The 21,538-nt window shown below is 40.3% G+C and overlaps 1 protein-coding gene across 4 annotated transcripts in view; it reads left to right on the forward strand.

Moving 5' to 3' along the window:
* chd9 (chromodomain helicase DNA binding protein 9) overlaps window positions 1-21,538 on the forward strand; it is a 459,302-nt gene that overhangs the window by 82,665 nt on the left and 355,099 nt on the right. The gene's annotated exons all lie outside the window — the stretch shown is intronic.

Consider the following 21,538-nt stretch of genomic DNA (forward strand, 5'->3'; position numbering starts at 1 on the left):
CAGGGAACCTACTTAACAAAATAAAGTCCTAAGATTCCACACTTTTGAACAAACAACAGTAAATTTTACCATACAAAGTTAGAACTGTAGTACAATCTACGAAACAAGTATAATTTGTTTCTAACACCCGAAATTAACCTGTTGTAAGTATGGGTAACAGACTGGTAAAACATCCCATAGCACACATCAAATAGCAAAATGATCAAAACAGATCCCCCAGATTAATCAGCAATGTCCCAAACATTAATGAATGGTGGGGCATCAAACCTCACTAAATTTCACAAGAGATCACAATTCTTCACTTTTACCCATCTGGCCATGACCCACACATTCAAAAGGCACTCTGTCATGGACTGCCTTAATGACTACTCCCATTCTGGTCAATGACACTCTTTTCCTGGGTCTACACTCCGTTGGACTCTGAAATTGTATGCTATTGTTCACTCACAAGAACAACTTCACTGATATCCAGTCCTGCTGCTGGTTTTTCACCAAAGATTCCATCTTGCTCAATTGCATCAAGCAAACACTTCCTATGAGGTTTCCAACTTCCATACTCTCAGTTGCATTTAAATATTAATGCTCGTAGGCCTCTTCAAAGCTCTCATATCCTCCTTATACACAAAGCCAGCAATCCTCTCACTCTCTCAGCTCCACAGGATTTCATCTGAGTCCTGACTTGAACACATAACTGTCCATTATTTCCTTGAACTCCTTCCTGAGGTCATTCTAATAGCACAGAGCCTTCCAACTGTTCTTTACTGATCACTGAGTTCTCTGCACAGAATCAATATACTTCAGCCTTTCCAGCAGTGCTGCTAACGACAACAGTCCTAACAGCACAGTTGGATAGTCAACATTTCCGAGAGGATCAGGAGAGGTAAAGACTTTGAGTCAGGTAGTCAGCATCACTGAGAGGAATGGGCAAGGTGACAGCCCCAAGACAGGCAGTCAGTATCAGCGAGAGGAGCTTGGATGTGCGGATGAGATGTGGATCCTGGGACAGGCAGTTCAAGGACCCTGCCTTCACCGCTTTCTGAGACTAAGACTTCCAAAGTCACACACCCTCTGGGAGAAAATATTCTCCTCATCTTAATCCTGAAAGGACAATCCCTAATTTTAAAATACTCTGGACTGACCTATAAAAGAAAGTATCTTTTCCATGTTGACCTTCACAACACCTCCCAGAAGCTTATACACTTCTATCAAGTCACCATTCACAATCCTCAATCCAGTGGAAACAAGCCAAGCCCGTTCAACCTATTTTTATGAGACCATGCCTCATTCCAGACATCAATCTTGCAAATCTCCTCTGATCCACTTCCAACACATTCACATCCTTCCTTAAATAAAGAGTCCAAAACTGCACATTGTATTCAAGAAGTAGCCTTATCAGGGCCAGATGTAAGTAATGCCTAACATTGATTTTATGTTCAATACCTCTCGTAGTAAAGGATAGCAAAGTACTCACCATCTTGATTTTGTGCCATATTAAGTGACATACACCAAAACACTTAAATCCCTCTACCCCTCAGAACTCTGCAGTTGTTCTCTCTAAGTAATGCTCTGCATTTTAATTCTTGTTGTCAAAATTCACAACTTCAGTTCTTCCACATGTACTCCATTTGCCAGATTTTTACTAACACACTTAATCTATTGATATCCATCTGTAACTTACTTTTGTCTTCTTCACAACACACTTTCCTATCCACCTTGATCATCTGTGAAATTAGACATCATGTCTACACTCTCCTTATCTAAAATATTGGTATGAATTGTGGCTCAGTACAGACCCTTGCAGGACAGCGAAGCAACAATTTCACAAATGCTGTTTACTTATCACTGAATGTCTTCTTCTGTTGCCCAATGATAAACATTCAGCTTGAATTTCTTCAGGGCTATTACTGCCTCTGGCTTCCTTACATGTTATTCTTTCAACTTAGTACTCTCCTTCATGTCCTTGGTTAGCCAGGGTTGGTTTATCCTCCTCTTAAAATTGTTCCTCCCTCCTGGGATGTATTTTCGCTAAGAGTCATGAATTACCTTGTTAAATGAGTATCACTGCTTGCTTCTGTCATTCCTGCTAATCTATCCACCCAACTCACTTTTGCTAACTCAAACTTAGTGGGCCCCACACTTGGTACTGAGTCAGAAGGTTAACAGGTGAAGTACCATTCCAGAGAACTGAGCACATATATCTGGGCTGACATTCCAGACCTACACTCAGGGAGTAATGCACTGTCAGAGGTGCTCTCTTTTGCAAGAGGCATTAAACAAGGTACTGTCTGCTCTTTCAGGTGGACTAAAAGATCCCATGTCATTATGTAACAACTGGGACCTTTCTATTAAATGATGTTTTTAGATCCATAGACTCAGACATTTACAACACAGTCTTTCAGCCCATTGTGTTGGTATCGGTAAACAAAGGACTGATTACATTAATCCTATTTTCCAACTCCTGGCCCATAGCCCTGAAGGTTTTGTCAACACAAATGAATATCTATTGCTTAAATGTTAAGTGTTTCTGACTCAACCACCTTTTCAGGCAGTGAGTTCCAGACTCTGACCACCCTCTTAGTGAGAAAGGTTCTCCAGAGCTCTCCACTCAACTTTCTACCTCTTATCTTAAATCCATGTCCCCTTGTTATTGACTTCTCTACTAACAGAAAAAGTGCCTTCCTACTCAGAATATCTGTACCTCTCAATCTTATACACCTCGTTCAGGTCTCTTCTCAACCTTCGCAGCTGCAAGTAAAATAACATCGGCCTATCCAATCTTCTAAAATAGGTCAGGCACCATTCTGGTAAATTTCCTCTGCATGCTCTCTAGTACAATCACATCCTTCCTACAATCATAGTTATATAGTACAGAAGAGTCCCTTTGGCCCATCAAGTCAGTACTGCCATATAATATGGTGACTAGAACAGTACTCTAGTCGTGGACTAACCAGTGTTTTGTTTAGTTCCAGCATAACTTTCCTGCTCTTGTATCCTAGGTCTCAGATAATAGAAACATAGAAAAATACATAATAGGTGCAGGAGTAGGCCATTCAGCCCTTTGAGCCCGCACTGTCAGTCAATACAATCATGGCTAATCATGCAATCTCAGTATCCCATTCCCACCCTCTCTCCATACCCCTTGATCCTTTTAATCACAAGCGCCACTTCCAGCTCCGTCTTGAATATATCCAATTGAACCGGCCCCAACAACTTCCTGTGGGAGAGATAACTCTCTGGAGTGAAAAAAATCTTCCTTATCTCAGTCCTGACTGGCTTACCCCTTATTCTGAGACTGTGACCTCTAGTTCTGGACTTCCCGAACATTGGGATCATTCTTCCCACATCTAGCCAGTCCAGTCCCATCAGGATTTTATACGTTTCTATGAGATCCCCCCTCATTCTTCTAAATTCTAGCGAATACAAGCCCAGTCGATCCAGTCTTCCCTCATAGGTCAATACTGCCATTCCTGAAATCAGTCTGATGAACCTTCACTGGACTCCCTCAATAGCAAGAATTTCCTTCCTCAGACTAGGAGACCAAAACGTATATCATACTAAAGGTATGGCCTCACCAAGGCCCTGTATAACTACCGCAAGACAACCTTACTCTGATACTCAAGTCCCCTCACTATGAAGGCCAGCATGCCATTCACTTCCCTCACTGCCTGCTGCACCTGCATGCCAACCTTCAACGACTGTTCCACCATGACACACAGGTGTCACTGCACCTCACCTTTTCCTAAACTGCTACCATTCAGATAATAATCCTGTTTTTGTGACCAAAGTGAATAACCTGACATTTATCCACATTACACTGCATTTGCCAAGTATTTGCCCACTCAGCCAGTATGTCCAAGTCACCCTACAGCCTCTTAGCATGCTCTTCACAGCACATACTGCCACCCAGCTTATTGTCATCTGCAAATTTGGAGATATTACATTCAATTCCTTTGTGCCAATCATTGATGTATATTGTGAACAGCTGAGGTCCCAGCACTGAACCCTGTAGCACTCCACTCATCACTGCCTGTCACTCTGAAAAGGACCCATTTATTCCAACTCTCTGCTTCCTGTCTGCCAACAGTTCTCTATCCATGTCAATACATTACCTCTGATACCATGAGCTTTAATTTTCCTTACTAATCTTTTGTGTGGAGCAATGTTAAAAGCCTTTTGAAAGTCCAGATACACAACATCTACTGATTCACCCTGCTCTCCTGCTCACATCCTCAAAAAAATTCCAGAAGATTTGTAAAGCATGACTTCCCTTTAGTGAATCCATGCTGACTAGGACCAATTCTGTCATTGCTTTCCAAATGCTCAGCTATTACATCCTTAATAAATGACTCCAGCATTTTCTCCACCACCAAAGTCAGGCTAACTGGCCCATAATTCCCCATTTTCTCTCTCCTTCCTTATTTAAAGAGTGGGGTTACATTAGCTACCCTCCAGTCCATTGAAACTCTTTCAGAGTCTACAAAATGCTGCATCTGCTATTTCTGGATCCATTTCCTTAAGTATTCTGAGATGCAGAGCATCAGGCCCTGGAGATTGATCAGGTTTTAATTCCATCATTTTCCCCAATACCATTTCTTGACTAATAAGGATTTCCTTCATGCTTGACCTTTGTCCCCTATCATTTCCCAAAGGTTATTTGTGTCCTCCTTATTAAATAAAAGCAAGTATTCCATCTGTCTTCTAAACTAAATTATCTCGCTGCCCTACTACCTTCAAGGATCTTGCAGATGTGCACACCAAAGTCCCTCTGATCTTTAGTACTTTCCAGAGTCTTACCATTCGTTGGGTAATCCTTTGCCTTGTTAGCCCTTCAAGTTCATTGCTTCAGACCTTTCCAGGTTGAAACCCATTTGCCACTCCTCTGCCCACTGAAGCAATCCATTGATATCATGCTGCAGTTTACAGCTATCTCCTCACTATTTAACACCCAACCAATTTTAGTTATCGGCACACATCTTAATCATCCCCTCTCTTCCCACTCCCTCACCTTGCAGTGAACTCCAAATCATTAATGTGCACAGAAAATAGCAAGAGCCTGTGCACCTGAATAAGTTTTAATATAATTATGCTGTAGCTACAGATTGATTGCTTCAAACACTTCTTGTTTCAGTCTCTCCAATTGGTCTGCTTAAAAATAAAGTTGAGCGCTATTTTCCAGTCCCAGATAAAACTCTACACACAAAGGTTTAATTTTGGCCCACATCATTAAAGACAATCTTACCATAAAACATTTGGCTACAATATAGTTTAATTACTTACTGTATTATTCACTTTTATCCACTGGTCTGGGACGTGTGATTGACTCTTGAAAAGACATCAGTCAACATTAGAGTAAGTTCATCAGCTGCTACTTTAACATAGAGAGGGATTTCCTCTGGATCGAGAGATTTATTTCTTGCAATCATTTAAAAATACCCTCTTTTAACTAGAATGAGGTTCAAAATGTCAGGTTAATGGTCACTGTCAAATGTCTTTTTTTCTTGAGCTGGGCGTGTGTGTTAAATCTTCTCCAGTAAATACAGTGGAAAATTGATCACATCAGAGAATTGGTACAGCACAGAAAGGGGCCATTTTGCCCATCGTATCCGCACTGGCTCTAAGAGAACAATTCACTTGGTGCCATTTCCCTACCTTCTCCCGGTAACATTTCACATTCGATATTGTGAGAGAACTGTCTAATTCCCTCTTGAATGCTTTGATTAAACCTGCCTCCACCATACTATATGACAGAGCGTTTCAGACCGGAATAACTTGCTGAGTGAAGAAGTCTTTTTTCTCATATATTGTTTTTACTGATGAAGGGTCTAGGCCCGAAACGTCAGCCTTCCTGCTCCTCTGATGCTGCTTGGCCTGCTGTGTTCATCCAGCTCTACACCTTATTATCTCAGATTCTCCAGCATCTGCAGTTCCTACTATCTCATTAGCCATAACTGTTTCCTGTTACACAGCCAGTTCAGTATCCACGCTGCTATAATCTTTTTATTCAATGATACATAACTTTGTTCACCAGTCTGTTGTGTGGTACTGCCAAATGCCTTTTGGAAGTCCATATGTACCATATCAACAGTATTTCCTTCCTCAACTTCTTCATCAATGTTAACTCTCACAGAGCTCCAGCAATCTAGTTTAAACATGCTTTTTATTTAATTCTTTAATAAGTCTCATACTGGCCACCTTTGATTTACTGACATTTGTCCATATGACTGTTAATTTTGTCACAAATCGCTTATAGACGATTCTCCACCACCAAAGTTAAACTTATCATTATACACTTTTTTGAACAAGGGTGCGACATTTGCAATTCTCCAGTCCTCTCTGTCACCACCCATCTCACTTAGTGCTGACTTTATTCTTAGGATCACAAATAACTCCATTGTCTGTTTCAAGACCTGAAATGTCCAATTCTTCCTTTTTCATTTTTTTTTAAATGAATGAACAGAAATGTTCTTGTTAAGTGGAATCGAACATGAAGAATGTGATGCAAATGAAAATCATAGACGATCAGGGGACCAAATTTCAGAACTCAGAATGAACTGGTAGAACTTATTTTGTGCCACATTTCCTCGGAAATATCAAATATTACCTTTCCTAGCTGGTGCAATTGACATTTGAGGTTGCTATTGGATACGTTCCTAGATATGCAGAAAGATTAATTGTTTTTCAATTCAAAGTTTTATACATATACGTATAATTATAAGCTCATTGACTTTCATAATCTAATCATTAAGAAATAATGATTGTGTGGTGAGAAAATTGCAATATGAAAGCTCACAAATATTTACAATGAAGAATTTGCTACGTAATTTAGAATACAGGAACAATCCAATATTTACAAGAAGTGAATTCAAAGCTGCACCTAACTGGCTGAATTTAACTTTGGATTGCCAAATATAAGATATTAAGAACTTTGCTCAAAATAAGATCAATGAGCCATTTGTTAACTTGTTTTTATCTGAATTCTGAAAAACTCATTGAAATTGAAATAAGGAAATTTTCTCCCTTTGCCCGTTTCAGGATTTTCAGGTTGACTCTTCATTGAATACTAATGATTTTTGACACTTTGTCTCTAAAAAAGGATTTGACCTTATTGGTGATCTACTTTTACTATCACGCGGATTATATTATTTTGAATATTTAAACCAATTTTCAGTTTACACAGGATGTAGCTGTACCTTCATTTTTCTGTACCATACCAAACACTCCCTCATTAACTACATGTGTTTGTGGTTTGATTTGACTTAATATAATAATCTGTTTTAACTTTCCAGGACATTGTCATGCTTGTTAAATTTGTTTATCTTACTCCATTCTCCTGCTAAGATTGAGATGGGTATTTTTCCAAAAGTTCTACCTCACCCCTTCCAGCTGTCAGGATCCATGTGAAAATATTTTGACCGGAGAAGTGAATGGTGCCATGGGTTAACAATGTTCTATCAGTTCTGAGGCCTGTTTGAATGCATTCAGGGCAATTGAAAGTCGAAGTGACAAGTTGGCTATAAATATTCGACATGAAATAAGTTTTGGTGGAACCCATGACATGGAACAAAACTACCCTTGAAAGGTCTGATGGTGACTACTGTAGAAAACAAAAAATAACTCATTGATACTCCAATGTTGGGAGACAGTAATGAGAGTTGATTATTTCCCGATTTGTAAATGTCTGTCTTGCGAGCTGAGATTAGAAATAGTGCTCTTGGATCAAAGACTCAAAAAATGGTTACAGTGCAGGAGGTGACCATTTGGCCCATTCTGTTTGTACTGGCTCTTTGAGCAATTCAACTTACCAACCTTTTCCCTTTTTCCGAGACTGTGCATATTGTTTATGTTTTCAAAATGATCTCATGCACTTTCGAACGCCTTCATCGATCACACAACGACCACACTTCCAGGTATTGCATTCCAGACTTTAACCACTCATCATATGAAAACAATTTTTCTCATCTTAAATTTTCTTCTTTTGCAAACACTTTAAATCTGTGCCCTCTGGTTCTCAATTTTTATACAAGTGGGAATGGTTTCTCCCTATCTGTTGTGTCCAGACCGCTGAAGATTTTCAAAATGTCTATCAGATCTCCTCAGTCTTTTCCTCTCCCAGTGTCCAGTCTATCTGCATCTGAAGTTTCTTAGCCCTGGAGCCATTGTGCCTCACGTGGAAGATAAACATCGGCATAGGCCGAATGAGCCCAATGCTGTTTACCTCTAGTAGCTTCTGTCTCTTTCAATATGGAATATTTCATTGGAGGTATGAAATGGGAAAGAAGAGAAAAAGGAGGAAACAGTCCGATAATGAAGTTGAAGATAGTGAGATAAATCTTGACTGGATGATATTGAGTCAGCAACCAATTTCCAAACTTTTATTTTCATTTTCATCAATGGAAACAACATATGGATTCTGAAAATTCATATTGCAGCTTTTGGACAACCCACATCAATGAATTTAATTGCCTCTTCCCAGAGTTCCAGTGGATTAATGAAGAACGAACTATTCATGAAGCTAATCTGAACATCACTTATTGCACATAAACTCTTAAGACTAACTTTAGTATCTTATAAAATGCATTTCCCCATCATAAAAATCTTTTTGAAAATCATATAACTGACCAAGTCATGTGCTGCACTGTTGTTTTTGAACAATGGGATGACACTGTCCTCAGGTATAATCTCTATTTATGGAACTCAAAAACAATACTAATTGAGATCTTTGTTCGATTCACTTCGAGCTGTAAAACAAACTTCATAGCAGTGATCAGATTTCACTGAATTCACACATGGATCAGACAAATGTCTTCAATACAAAAAATAGCTGCTTTGTTTGGATCACCACAACGCTAATTTAGCAACCTGGTCCACCTCCTCCTGTCATTCACTTATTTTTCTTCCAATGTCATTGCATTTCAGTTCACTTGCAGGGTAGGAGAAAATTACAGCAGGTGCCAGAATCTGTACTGAAAGCAACAAATGCTGGAGATCACAGTGGATCAGACAGCATCCATGGAGGAAGAGTAAGCTAATGTTGTGTCTAGACGACTCTTCAGAGCTGAAGGGTAAACTTGTAGGGTATGCTCTAGTGTGGGTGCAATTTCCATTCCTATCAAACTTCATTCGGTTTGATGGGTGATTTTATAGTCAGATTCCCTTCCTAGAACTATACTAAATCCCTGCATTTATCCAAGTTTAGGTCTAACACCAATACATGCCAGCTTGTACTTCTTGGATAGGTAGCTGTCCAAGTGAACAATGGAACATCATCCTCTCATTTGTTAAAGTTATCAGCTATTTACACATTTCTACTTAGTACAATAAAATATCTTAAGAAAGTAGAACTGCGGATTGTTCATATAATGTTCAGTTTTACCTAGAGGTACACGTGGCCAATCATGGCCTCCAATAGATTTAATGTGTGTAAGTGAAAAGATGAGTGCGAAATACCCTCACTGACCTACATTTGACCTCAACGTATTTTAATGCTGGGATGCATCTGTTCAAATCCAGAGAGCCCGTTGGTGAAGGGTAGAAGTGTAGCCAATCTTTGAACACTTATTTACTGAAAGAGCTCTCCAGAGGCCAGTATCCCATCACCAAATCACCCTTTATTTACATGTGGAAAGTCCTTGACGCTGATCCAGCTCTCTGAGTCAGCTCTCCAAATGAACAGGATGTCTGACACTCCTGTTCTTTTTCTCCCCCCTCCTATTCCATTTTGATTTGACCCCTACCTCCCCTTCACCTTTTCATTCACATGGCCCCCCGGGGGCTCTGCTTGCTACTGGTTCTTTGGTCACATGGGTGTTTTTTCTAGTGGTGGACTATTAATAAAGTTATTTACACCTGATGTTTTTACTGTGTCTCGCACCCACACACACACACACAAATTGTAAAAAAGGAAAAAGAAAAGGTATACCTGTTCTTATCTATTAGCCACGGCTCCCTGATTCCCATAATCAGGGAAATTATATTCTAAGAGGTCCACCTGACTGACCTCATTATAATCACTACATCCCTCCCACTCCAAGTCCGATGACATAGGCCGGTTCTTTTTTATTTGTAGATCCTCCTGGGGCGACTTAGCACCGGGTCAGGTTCCTCCGATTCTGCCTCGGATATGGGCAGCATGCAACACGCAATAGCTTGCTTCTTGCACCCAGAGTGTCTCAGAAGAAATTCATTCTCTTTGGAGGCAAAGGCATTGAGGCAGTAACATCCATCGTGTCCGTTTCAGATACTGAGGTATCTTCAATGTTTGATGGAGATGGTGAATCCACGAGTTCCAGTGCAGTTGGAAAGGTTGTAGAGGAGCCAAGCCACATTTTGCTCCTGCACCTAAATTAATCCAATCCCATTTGCCAGCATTTGGCAAACCCTTCTTATTCACGTGCCCATCCAGATGCCTTTTAAATGTTTTAATCGTAGTAGCCTTCACCACTTCCAGTGGCAGCTCATTCCATACATGCACCACTCTCTGCATGAAAAAGTTGCCCCTTAACTCCCTTTTGTATCTTTCCCCTCTCACCTTAAACCAGGAGTCGGGGCACCTTTGATCGCCCTCATTTTATCTTCCAATGGATGTAGCCCAGTCTTGTTGACTCTGTAACCAGTCTTTTGGTGCCTGGAACACACATTTTTCCCTGCTAAAGCATACCCCCGCCTTGGAGGAACTTTTGAGCGCTACGTCCAAATTCTCCAACTGCTCTTTATTGGTCTTTCCAGTTATTAGCACATCATCTAGATAAATGACACCCTGGGGTAGATCTTGTAAAACATTCTCCATCATCTGCTGAAAAATTACACAGGCTGACAATATCCTAAATGGCAGTCTCATGTATTGGCACAAATACCCCTTATGGGTATTAATTGTATCATACTCCACAAATCCTCATCTAAGCACAATTTTAGGTATGTATGGCTCATGTCCAGCTTTGTGAATAACAGCCCCCTTGCCAGTTTTGTATATAAATCCTCTCTGTGAGGGACTGGGTATTTATCCAGCAGCAAAAAGCGATTTACTGTTTGTTTAAAATCCCCACAAAGGCAAATCGACCCTTTGGGCTTCACAATCAATACAACCAGTGCTGCCCATTCCACAAACTGGTTCGATGATGCCTTCACTTTCCAGCCTTCTCGTTTCTGCCTCTACTTTTGTCCATAAGGCAAATGGAACTGGGCGGGCCTTGCAGAATCATGGAATTACTTCCTGGTCAACATGCAAAGGGACCTTGGCTCCTTTGATAGTCCCTAGACCTTCCTTAAAAATCTCCAGGTGTTTAATTAGGATTTCACGCAGGCAGCCGTTTTCTAATTGAAAAATGTCGAGCCAATCTAGGTGAATCTTTCTCAACCAATTTCACCCCATCAACTCGGGCCCGAGCCCTAACTGAAACAACTGCTCCTCACGCAAGATCAGAACCAAAGTTGGACCCTTACTCAGTAAAAGCTCCCCAGTATAGGTTTGCAGTCTAGCCAAACTTAACGGTTGGAGTCCGGAACAAATTTTGATCAAGACTGATTCTGCAATCACTGATACAGCCGCACTGGGATTGAACTCCATTAGAACCAGGTGACCATTTAACCAGATGTTTATTTTGATTGGTTCTGATTTGGATGTTGCTATGCAATTGAACGGTTCCAAACCAGATTTAGGTGGACTTTCCAGGGTGTGCACTTTCCTGGATACTAGCCTATGAGTTGTCTTACTCAGTTTAGGTCTAGTGGGACTCTTTTGCTGTCTCAAGTCTGCACACCAGCAGCAACTACAATAGCTTGCTGCACCGGATCCTGAAGAACATGTCAACCATTTGGCCGAAGCTTAGCTTTGTTTTGGGGTTTGCTATGGGTTGGCCTAGAGTCCCTCTGTTCAGGATATGTCCTGAGTGAGACTATGCGATTGCCTTCACTCAAGTGGTGTTCCCCCAAGCTCAGTCAGACTGGCGAGAGTGTCCACTTCCTCAGAATACCCTGTAAATCATATGGTCCACTTATCACATTTTCCAATGATAAAACCAGTTGTAGTGCCTGTTTGAAGTCCATTCAGCTAGTAGGCACTTTTGTATGGTTACATCATTAATCCCAAATACCAAATGGTCTCTCAGCATCTTATTAAGGGTTAAACCAAAGTCCCATGGCTTTGTCAATTATCTTAACTTAGTGAAAAATTCAATATGGATTCCCATGGTTCTCAACATGCCAAGTAAAACCAATAGCATCTCAGAATTAGAGGAAGCTTGTGTTGTAATATTCCCTGTCTAAATCCCTCAGCACTTGAAAACTTCTAGTACTTGGTGCCTCAATAACTGAAAAAGCTGCAGGTCCACAAGTTGTCAATTACTCATTGCTTTTCATCTACCCTGATGTCATTTATCCAGAAAAAATAACGCATTCTTTCCACATGCTGGGTCCAGTCTTCAACAGCAGGATAGAAGGAGTCAAGCTACCCAAATAATGGCATCATGCCAGAAATACTTACCCCAACTCAAAGAGGACTGTTGCAAGCAAATTTCTTCAGGAGCGTGCTATTCTCTCATCACCACTGAAATAACTCCACAGAGGTTTGTATCCTGTCACCAAGTCACCTTTCATTTACACGTAGAGAGTCCTTAACATTGAGCCAGCTCTCCAAATGAGCAGGATATCTGACGCTCCTGTTCTTATCTGTTAGCCAGGGCTCCCTGATTGGGACTGTTAATCTGGTACAATCAGGGAGCTGCTCTTAGAATCCTAGAATCCCTACAGTGTGAAAGCAGGCCATTTGACCCATCGAGTTCACACTGACCCTCTGAATAGCATCCCACCCAGACCCTATCCCTGTAAGCCTGCATTTCCCATTTCCTAATCCACCTAACCTGCACATCTGTGGACTGCAGGAGGAAACTGGAACACCTTGAGGAAACTCACACATACATGGGGAGAATGTGCAAACTCCACACAGACATTCGCCTGAGGCTGGAATCGAACCAGGGTCCTATGACACTGTGTGGCAGCAGTGCTAACCACTAAGCCACTGTGCTACTCAGAAGACCTCTTCTGAGGTCCACCTTGTTGGTTGACCTTGTTACAATCATTACATTTACAAATTAAAAACATGCCCCTCCCAAACCAACAATCATAGTTTGAGCTTGTCTATTTATAAGGGCACAAAACAATCAATAGGAGATGCACACAACTTGAAATTAATATAAAGCTAACAAATTCTGCATTCTAGTCAATGATTTTTCCAAAATGGGAGGAAAGTGGTAGCTTGTTAATGAGTGAGAGAGAAAGAAACAAAGAGTGGATTTAGGAAAGGCCTTGAGAGGAAGGAGATGAATCTGGGATAGGAGAGGCAGTAGACCTCCTCCAGCTGAGGACCTGATTCAGCCTGTTCAAAGAACTACAGTGGATCCCCTGTTGAGGTTTAATTTTTTTTTAAGAAGTAAAAGCTCCTTTTTAACAGAATAGAACCACAATTTGCATCAATCTATGAATCTTCTGCTTTCTTTAGTTTTGTGTTTTGTCTGCCACAGAACTCTGCTAACTTATCTTAGCAAGATCTGAAAAGGGTTGAATTACCTATGGCAAAGTTGGTGTTTTATTGTCCACCTCTTCTGGTTAGAAAATGGTCACCCTTTTTTAAATTAAGTGGAACACATTTTGTAAAGTGGATGAACAAATTACTTTTGGTACTAAGCTTACCATAACACTGTCAGTTAAAATTCTACTTACAGTAACATGCAATAGTATCTACAAGCCTGAAATAAGCTTCAGTGCTTGTTAAAGGAAACCCTCTCAAAGCGTGAGTGTACATAATTATTCTCTCTCAATAACTATATGAAGTACCAGCATTTTGTAACAATCAGTTTTGGTAGTCCATTAGGGCAATTAAAATGATGTGTTTTCAACTAGATAGAAGATTATTTGCAATTAAGTACTCCTATTAAAAGGATAATAGGCTGATTCAAAATTTGTTTGCAGATACACTGATTAATAATGAGATTCAGAGAAATTAGTTTTATTACTCGTTTAATTCAAGACAAATTAAGTGGTAATTTGCATTTTCTAATGAAGAGCCATTTTATGTATGTACCCTTTCAAATGTTATATTTTATGAAATTGTAAGAAAAATAATGAACAGTATTACATATTCGATTCATTTGCATGGATTTTGCACTCAGTGATGTATGCATAATACAACTGCTCTCAACCTTACTGTGGCTTCTTGTCTGGTAACTACGGTCATCATGAGACTAATACCATGTGAACTCTCTAGAAGGCCTCTGGGACTTGGGTGAACAAAAAAAGCAATACCCATGGTCTGGAATTTAAGTGGGGGGTGGTGCTGTGCTCCTTGACCAAAGTACTACTGTTCCCATCAAAGTAACAGGTAGCTGCCCCTCAGAAATATAATTCTGTGAGCAGTTTTCATTGTTTAAAGGTAATACTTCGACCTCCATTTAAGAGGAAATGCTACCTTAGACAGTTATTGGCCAATATTGTTGCTGGTAGCATTTTAATCCAATCAGCACCAGGCAAAAGTAGTGACCACTGTTCAGGCTACAGGCCTTCCCTATAAAGAGGACTCTGAGCTTGAGGTATGAAATGCTTGAAATGCTGGGGAAGAGAGGTTAAAGTAGGGAAGAGTGAACTAGATTGGAGAAAGAACAAAAACAAAGTTGCTGGAAAAGCTCAGCAGGTCCAGCAGCATCTGTGAAGGAGAAAACAGAGTTAATGTTTTGGGTCCGGTGACCCTTCCTCAGAATCAGTTCTGAGGAAGGGTCACCGGACCCGAAACATTAACTCTGTTTTCTCCTCCACAGATGCTGCCAGACCTGCTGAGCTTTTCCAGCAACTTTGTTTTTGTTCTTGATTTACAGCATCTGCAGTTCTTTTGGTTTTTTTTAGATTGGAGAAAGTGTCTGCAATGGGAACAGCAGACCCAAAGGGGAGTTCTTTCCACTTACCCAGTGTCTAAAGCTGCCAGGTTTCTTGTTTGATTTGACCTTCCCCCAAACACGGATAAAGTAGTTAGAGAGACAGCATGAGGCCTGTAAATTGACCACTATATTGCTTCGATAGGCCCAAGGGCCAGAGAGCTGCCCAATGCCTCGTCAGCTCTTGTAAAATTTGAGATAGGCCAGGGCAGGTATTTGGCAAATAGGTTAAGTGCTACATTTCATGAACATCCCTGTCATCAACCCCATTGATAAAGGGGGGCTTAAAATCCAGTCTCTTCAATCAATCAAGTTGTAACATAACTGTATAAAATGTATTTATCCTGAACGCATCACACCTAACATTTTTGTTGTCGTTCATGAATAGGTGCTGAAATTTCATGCCCTAATGACCCTCAGTAAGATGCTGTTAGAGTAAAGATTGTGGAGTACAAGGCACAAACTGACATCTATTTCTATCACTGCATGTGCATGGCCATTGCAAGTTGCGGACCAATGTAAAGTCATATCTCTATAACAATCTGTGATACTGCAAAGTTGTGTAAATGCTGTTTTCCTGCATAACTGAAAGGTCAGTTCAGACAGAATTGAGAAGATCATTATCAGTCAGTACAACCTGGATCACGCATTCAGAGGTTTAAGGAGCTGCAGCCTAGGGCCAGAAAATAGTAAAGACAATGCACAAGAAACACTTCAGTTTTTATGGCACCGAGCTAAGAAAATTTTATCATAATGTTATGGCTATACACTTACTCATGGATTTATGGAAAATTACTTTTACAACCAAATGGAGATTCGACATACTGCTTTGAAATAAAAATAAATTGAAACTTCTACCAATATATGTTATTTTATTTATGTGGATTGTCTGGATCACTATTTGTTGGCTGTTCCTAATTATCTTTGAATTGAACACCTCACAGGCCATTTCTGAAGGCAGTTAAGAGTCAATCACATTGCTATGGACCTGGAGGCACATGGATGACACATTTCCTTCCTGAAATGACATTAGTGAGCCAATGGGTTGTTATTTACAAGAATCAACACATGGTAACTGTTAGATTAGCTTTTTAATTCCAGAATTTTTTTTTTGAGTACAAATTTCACCATCTGTTTCAGTGGGATTTGAAGCCATGTCCTCAGAACATTAACCTGGGACTCTGGATTACTAGTCCAGAGACATTACCACTACACCATGACCCCAGCATAAAAATACACAAGCCCCAAAGTTAGCCCGCTTGTCTGGATGGGAACATTGAAATGCAAATGGCCTTTTGCGATATTCCATCGAGAAAACATTAAAAAGCAATAAACCTTTCCTGCGGATTAATGACTCCATCATCTAAATAATGGCAGAAGCTAGTTCCCAGTGAACTTGCAGAATTCCTGATTTTGGAATGGGATTCTGCATAATGGATATGAGAAGAAACCGCAAATATTGCAAGGAGATGCGAGTGGGTGAACCCATTGCATGTCAATGCCCAAGTTATCAGAGATGATTTGTGTAGTCAATAGGAAAACTGATACCAGGGGCACCTGACATAAACCAGTTTTTGCTGAAGAGCCTTTAATAAGATGCTTTCAGGGTTCTGAAGAAGCTTCATACTGGACTCGTTCCACACATACTGCCAGACTTGCTGAGGTTCTCCAGCACTTTCTCTCTTTATTTAAATCTCCACCATCCAGTTTTATCAGAAACTTCCAAATACCATTTCTTCAGCGTACCAAAAGGAAATCGTAGACCTGTAACATTTCAATGAGAAAATCAAGGGCCATAATGAAATTTTGGACTCTAAGGTCTAAGAGTCTTGCTACCTCTCTTGCAATCTCACCATTTTGAGAGAGTATGGGCGCAAATGTCTATATGTACTTGTGTGAGTGAGTGTGTGCATGTGCACGCAAGCAAATGTTATTGCAAAATAATTGTAGGTGTTGAGTCATAAGCATTTGTCTCTAATTTTTAAGAAAACAATGGAAAAAACATATTTTTTGTCTGTTCTCAAAGGTTACAGCTTTCAAGGGATTAAAACACAGTTTTCTTACTTAATCAACTCTGTTTCAATCAGTTGAGAAGTGGAAAAAAAGGGGAAACATCTCAGTATCTCTCTCTGTTGATAATATTATTCTAGACTTGAGATTAAATGAGCAGATTGAATCTTTTGCAATGTATCAATCTCATTAACCCCATGGTTGAGGACAATTTCACAAATGATCTCACAATATGAAGCAATTCTGTCTGGTTTTGATGATAACTTCACTTTTAAATCAGTATAACATGTGGAATTAAAAGAATACCTTTAACATATTTGCCTTAACATACTGTAGAGTCGGCTGTTATAATCATTACAGGCCTCGGAGGCAGCTTAATATCATTTTAAAATATATCCAGATGTGGAGATTAGTTCCATTAAAAAGATGGCAGCCTACTATTTTTTGAATAAGTTATAAGTTTATTGTGAGTATTGGTGGCAGGTTAAGGGATACAAAAAAGGATGAACATCCAACACTCCTCAGTGTGTAAAATGGAAACACTGAGATCTTCCTGGATGAGCAGTTGGGTCTCATCTTGCTCCTACAATTCATAAGGAAGCAAGAAGGTGGGAAACTATAAATTTAAGTGTTTGCTCAAAATGTGGAAAGTGTCCAAATTTAATTTCCTCAGACTGACACGCATTCCTGTATATTCCTAAATCATAAATATTCAACACCTAATAAGGACCCCTCTCCAGATAAAACGTATGAAGTGTTCATTTTAATTGGGCACCATGACTGATATGTTATCAAAAGTCTGTGAGGAAAAAATCTGGAAAATTGCCTTACAAAAGTAAATTGCTGGAAGCAATTAATGGACAGCAATTGCTCGTCCTTGGGGAAATAAACCATCAAGTACATAAAGAATGAATTAGAAGGATATGTTTCTTTATTCATTCACGGGATGCGGGTGTCGCTGGCCAGGCAGCATTTATTGCCCATCCCTAATTGCCCAGAGGGCAGTTAAGAGTCAACCACATTGCTTTGGGTCTGGAATCACATGTAGGCCAGACCAGGTGAGGATGTCAGTTTTCTTCCCTAAAGGGCATTAGTGAACCAAATGGGTTTTCTTTTCCTGGCAATCAGCAATGGATTCATGGTCATCATTAGATTCTTAATTCCAGATATTTATTGAATGCAAATTCCACCATCTGCCGTGACAGGATTTGAATCCAGGTCCCCAGGATATTACCTGGGTCTCTGGATTAACAGTCCCCTAGTTCCACTAGCCATTACCTCCCCATGTTGATATAGTGAGTTAAAGTAAGTTGAGAGAATGCTCCTGTGGAGCATGGAACAGGTCTGTTGAGCTCAATGACCAGTTTCTGGTCGATAAATGTCTATGCAATTAAATGTTAGCATGAAACGCAGATGAGAAAAATGTCTATAAGTGTGAAAAGAAAGATCCTTCATTATTAACCAAGTTTGGCTGTAACTGGAAGCTAAATTGAACCAAAACTAAGATCATCCTTCCAAAACCATCAGCATACACATGGAAAGATACAAAACTTTATCCAACAATTCGGCACTGTAAAGAATAATCAAATACACCTTAATGTCCCTTTACATAAAGGATAGGCTAAATATTCCAAGCCTAGAGCAGTGTCCAAAAATATACCTATCAAATTAGATCATAAGGAGTGCATGCATAATCCTCACTTGCAGCCCGACAACACTCAAGAAGCTTGACATCATCCAGTATGAAAAGCTCACTTGATTGGCATTGCATCAACCACCTTAAAAATTCACTCCCATCACCTGTCAGTCACAGTGGCATCATTGTGTATCATCCATGAGATGTTCTGCAACAACTTACCAAGGCTTCTTTGATAGCACCTTCCAAACATGTAATCTCTGCCACCTAGAAAGACATAGGAACACCTGCAAGTTCCCCGCCAAACTACTCACCATTCTGATTTGGAAATGTATTGCTGTTTCTTCACTGTTACTAAGCCAGAGTCAGAGCTCCCTCACTAATAGCATTAGGGGTCTCACTAAACCTCATGAATTGCAATGGTTCAAGAAGGCAGCTCACCACCACCTTCTTGAAGGCAAATATAAATGAGTAATAAATGCTAGCCTAGCAAGTGCTAGCACCTATAGACTTAACCTTCTCCAGATATTGAGAAACTAGAACATAGAACAGTAGGAACAGGTCCTTTGGTCCACCATTTCTGTGCTGACCATAATGTCATTCTAAATTAATACGTTCCCACACCCTCCATCTGCCAACATATGGTCCCTATCCTTCTAATCCCTGACTGTTCACGTGTCTGTCTAAATGCCTCTTAAATGTTGCTATTGTATCCGCTTCTACAACCTTCCATGGGAAAATGGCTCAGACTATCCATGTCTCGCATTATTTTATAAGCTTCTATCAGGTCACCCCTCAGCCTCAACACTCCTGCAAAAATGATCCAAGTCTGTCCAATTTTTCCTTGGAGCTAATACACTGCAATCAAAGAAACATCCTGGTAAAGTACTTTTTCACCCATTCCATAGCCTCCACATCCTTCCAAAAATGTGGTGACCAGAACTGCACGCAATACTCCAAAAGTGGCCAAACTGAAGTTTTATACAATTGCAACAAGATTTGCCAACTTCTACACTCAATGCCTCGAACTGATGAAGGCAAACATGCCGTGTGCCTTGTTTATCACCTTATCCACTTAGGTTACCACTTTTAGGAAGCTACGGACTTGCACCCAAGATCTCTCTGTATAGCAAAGCTGCTAAGGGTTCTGCCAATTACTGTATACTTTCTTCTTACATTTCACCACCCAAAATGGATCGCCTCACACTTCTCTGGATTAAATTCAGTCTGTCATTTCTCCACCTAATTTACCAGCTGATCTATATCCTGCTGTATCCTCTGCAACCTTCCTCATTATCCACCACTCCACCAATTTTCATGTTGTCTGCAAACTTAGTAATCAGACTCCCTCTGTTTTCATCCAAATCATTGATATGTGTATTACAAACAGCAGAGTTCTCAGAACTGATGTTTACGGAACATCACTGGTCACAGAACAGCAGTCAGAAAAAATACCCCTCCACAACTATCCTCTGTGTCTTCTATGGCCAAGCCAATTTTGTGTCCAACTTACCAACTCATTCTGGATCCCATGTGATTTAATCTTCTGAACGTGCCTTCCATGGGAACTTACCAAATGCTTTACTAAAGTCCATGTAACCAACATCACTGCCCTATCCTTATCAATTATCTTTGACATTTCCTCAATAAACTCAAATAATTTGTGAGACAAGGCCTCCTCTACACAAAGCCATGTTGCTTAATCCTAATGAGTCTATTCCTTTCCAAATGTGAGTAAATCCTATCCCTAAGAATCTTCTCCAATATTTCCCCTTCTATTGATATAAGGCTCACCAGCCTTTAATTTGCTGGATTATCCTATAGCCCTTCATAAACAAATGAACAACATTGGTCATTCTCCAGTCTTCTGGGACCTCACCTGTGGCTAAAGAGGGTACAAAGATATTTATCAAGACCCCAGCAATCTCCTCTCTTAGTATGGAGACAGCAAGAACTGCAGATGCTGGAGTCAGCGTCAATAAAGTATGGAGCTGGAACGGCAGGCCAGGCAGCATCAGAGGAGCAGGAAAGTTGACGTTTTGGGTTTATACCCTCCACTAGTTCCGATGAAGGGTGTAAACTGTGACTCATCCCTTAGTATTCTGGGTTAGATGCCATCAGATCCGGGGGATTTATCTACCTTCGTGTTTTTCAAGACACCCAACACCACCACTTCCTCAACATTCTCCTTGGTGAATGCAAAGTACTCATTAAGGATCTCACCCACTTCCTCTGGATCCATGGATAAATTCTCTCCTTTGGCCTTGAGTGGACCTATCCAATTCCTAGCTGCCCTCTTGTTCCTAATGCATTTATAAAATTCCTTGGGATTCTCCTTAATCAAATTGTCAAGTACATTTCATGGCCCTTTTAGCCCTCCTCATTCCTTTTTTATGTTTTTTCCTGCTTCCTTTGTATTCCTCAAGCACCTTATCTGATTTCAGTTTCCTAAACCTTACACATAGTTTTTCATTTATACTAAACTTTCAGTGTCTCTTATCATCCAGGGGTTAAAACGTGTTATTTGATGAAAGAGAGAAAACAGACTTTTTTTTTTCAAATTGATAAGATACTCCCACTTGAATTTTGGTTTTAGTACAGAATTTTGTTCTGAATTTCTGGTTGTTATAATTTTATTGGTATGATGGTGCTAAAGCAGCCAGCTTAAGTTTAGTACCAAGAAACCAATTAGACATAGGTGCAGATTTTCCAATGGCCAGATAGTTGCTTCTTCAACACAGATGGGAGTTGCACATTGGGATCCTGTGGAATCCCAGACACGGCAGACTCCGAGGGAATCGAAGATTTTGATAGGCAACTCCTGACACCTGGAATTTTAAAAAGTATCTTTCAATCCCCTATGTAACAGTTTGTCTTTGTTCCTTAGATAACAAGGTGTAGAGCTGGATGAACACAGCAGGCCAAGCAGCATCAGAGGAGCAGGAAGGCTGACGCTTCGGGCCTAGACCCTTCT

This window comes from Rhincodon typus, chromosome 15 (genome assembly GCF_021869965.1).
Source record: "Rhincodon typus isolate 14 chromosome 15, sRhiTyp1.1, whole genome shotgun sequence".
Classification (NCBI taxonomy): domain Eukaryota; kingdom Metazoa; phylum Chordata; class Chondrichthyes; order Orectolobiformes; family Rhincodontidae; genus Rhincodon; species Rhincodon typus.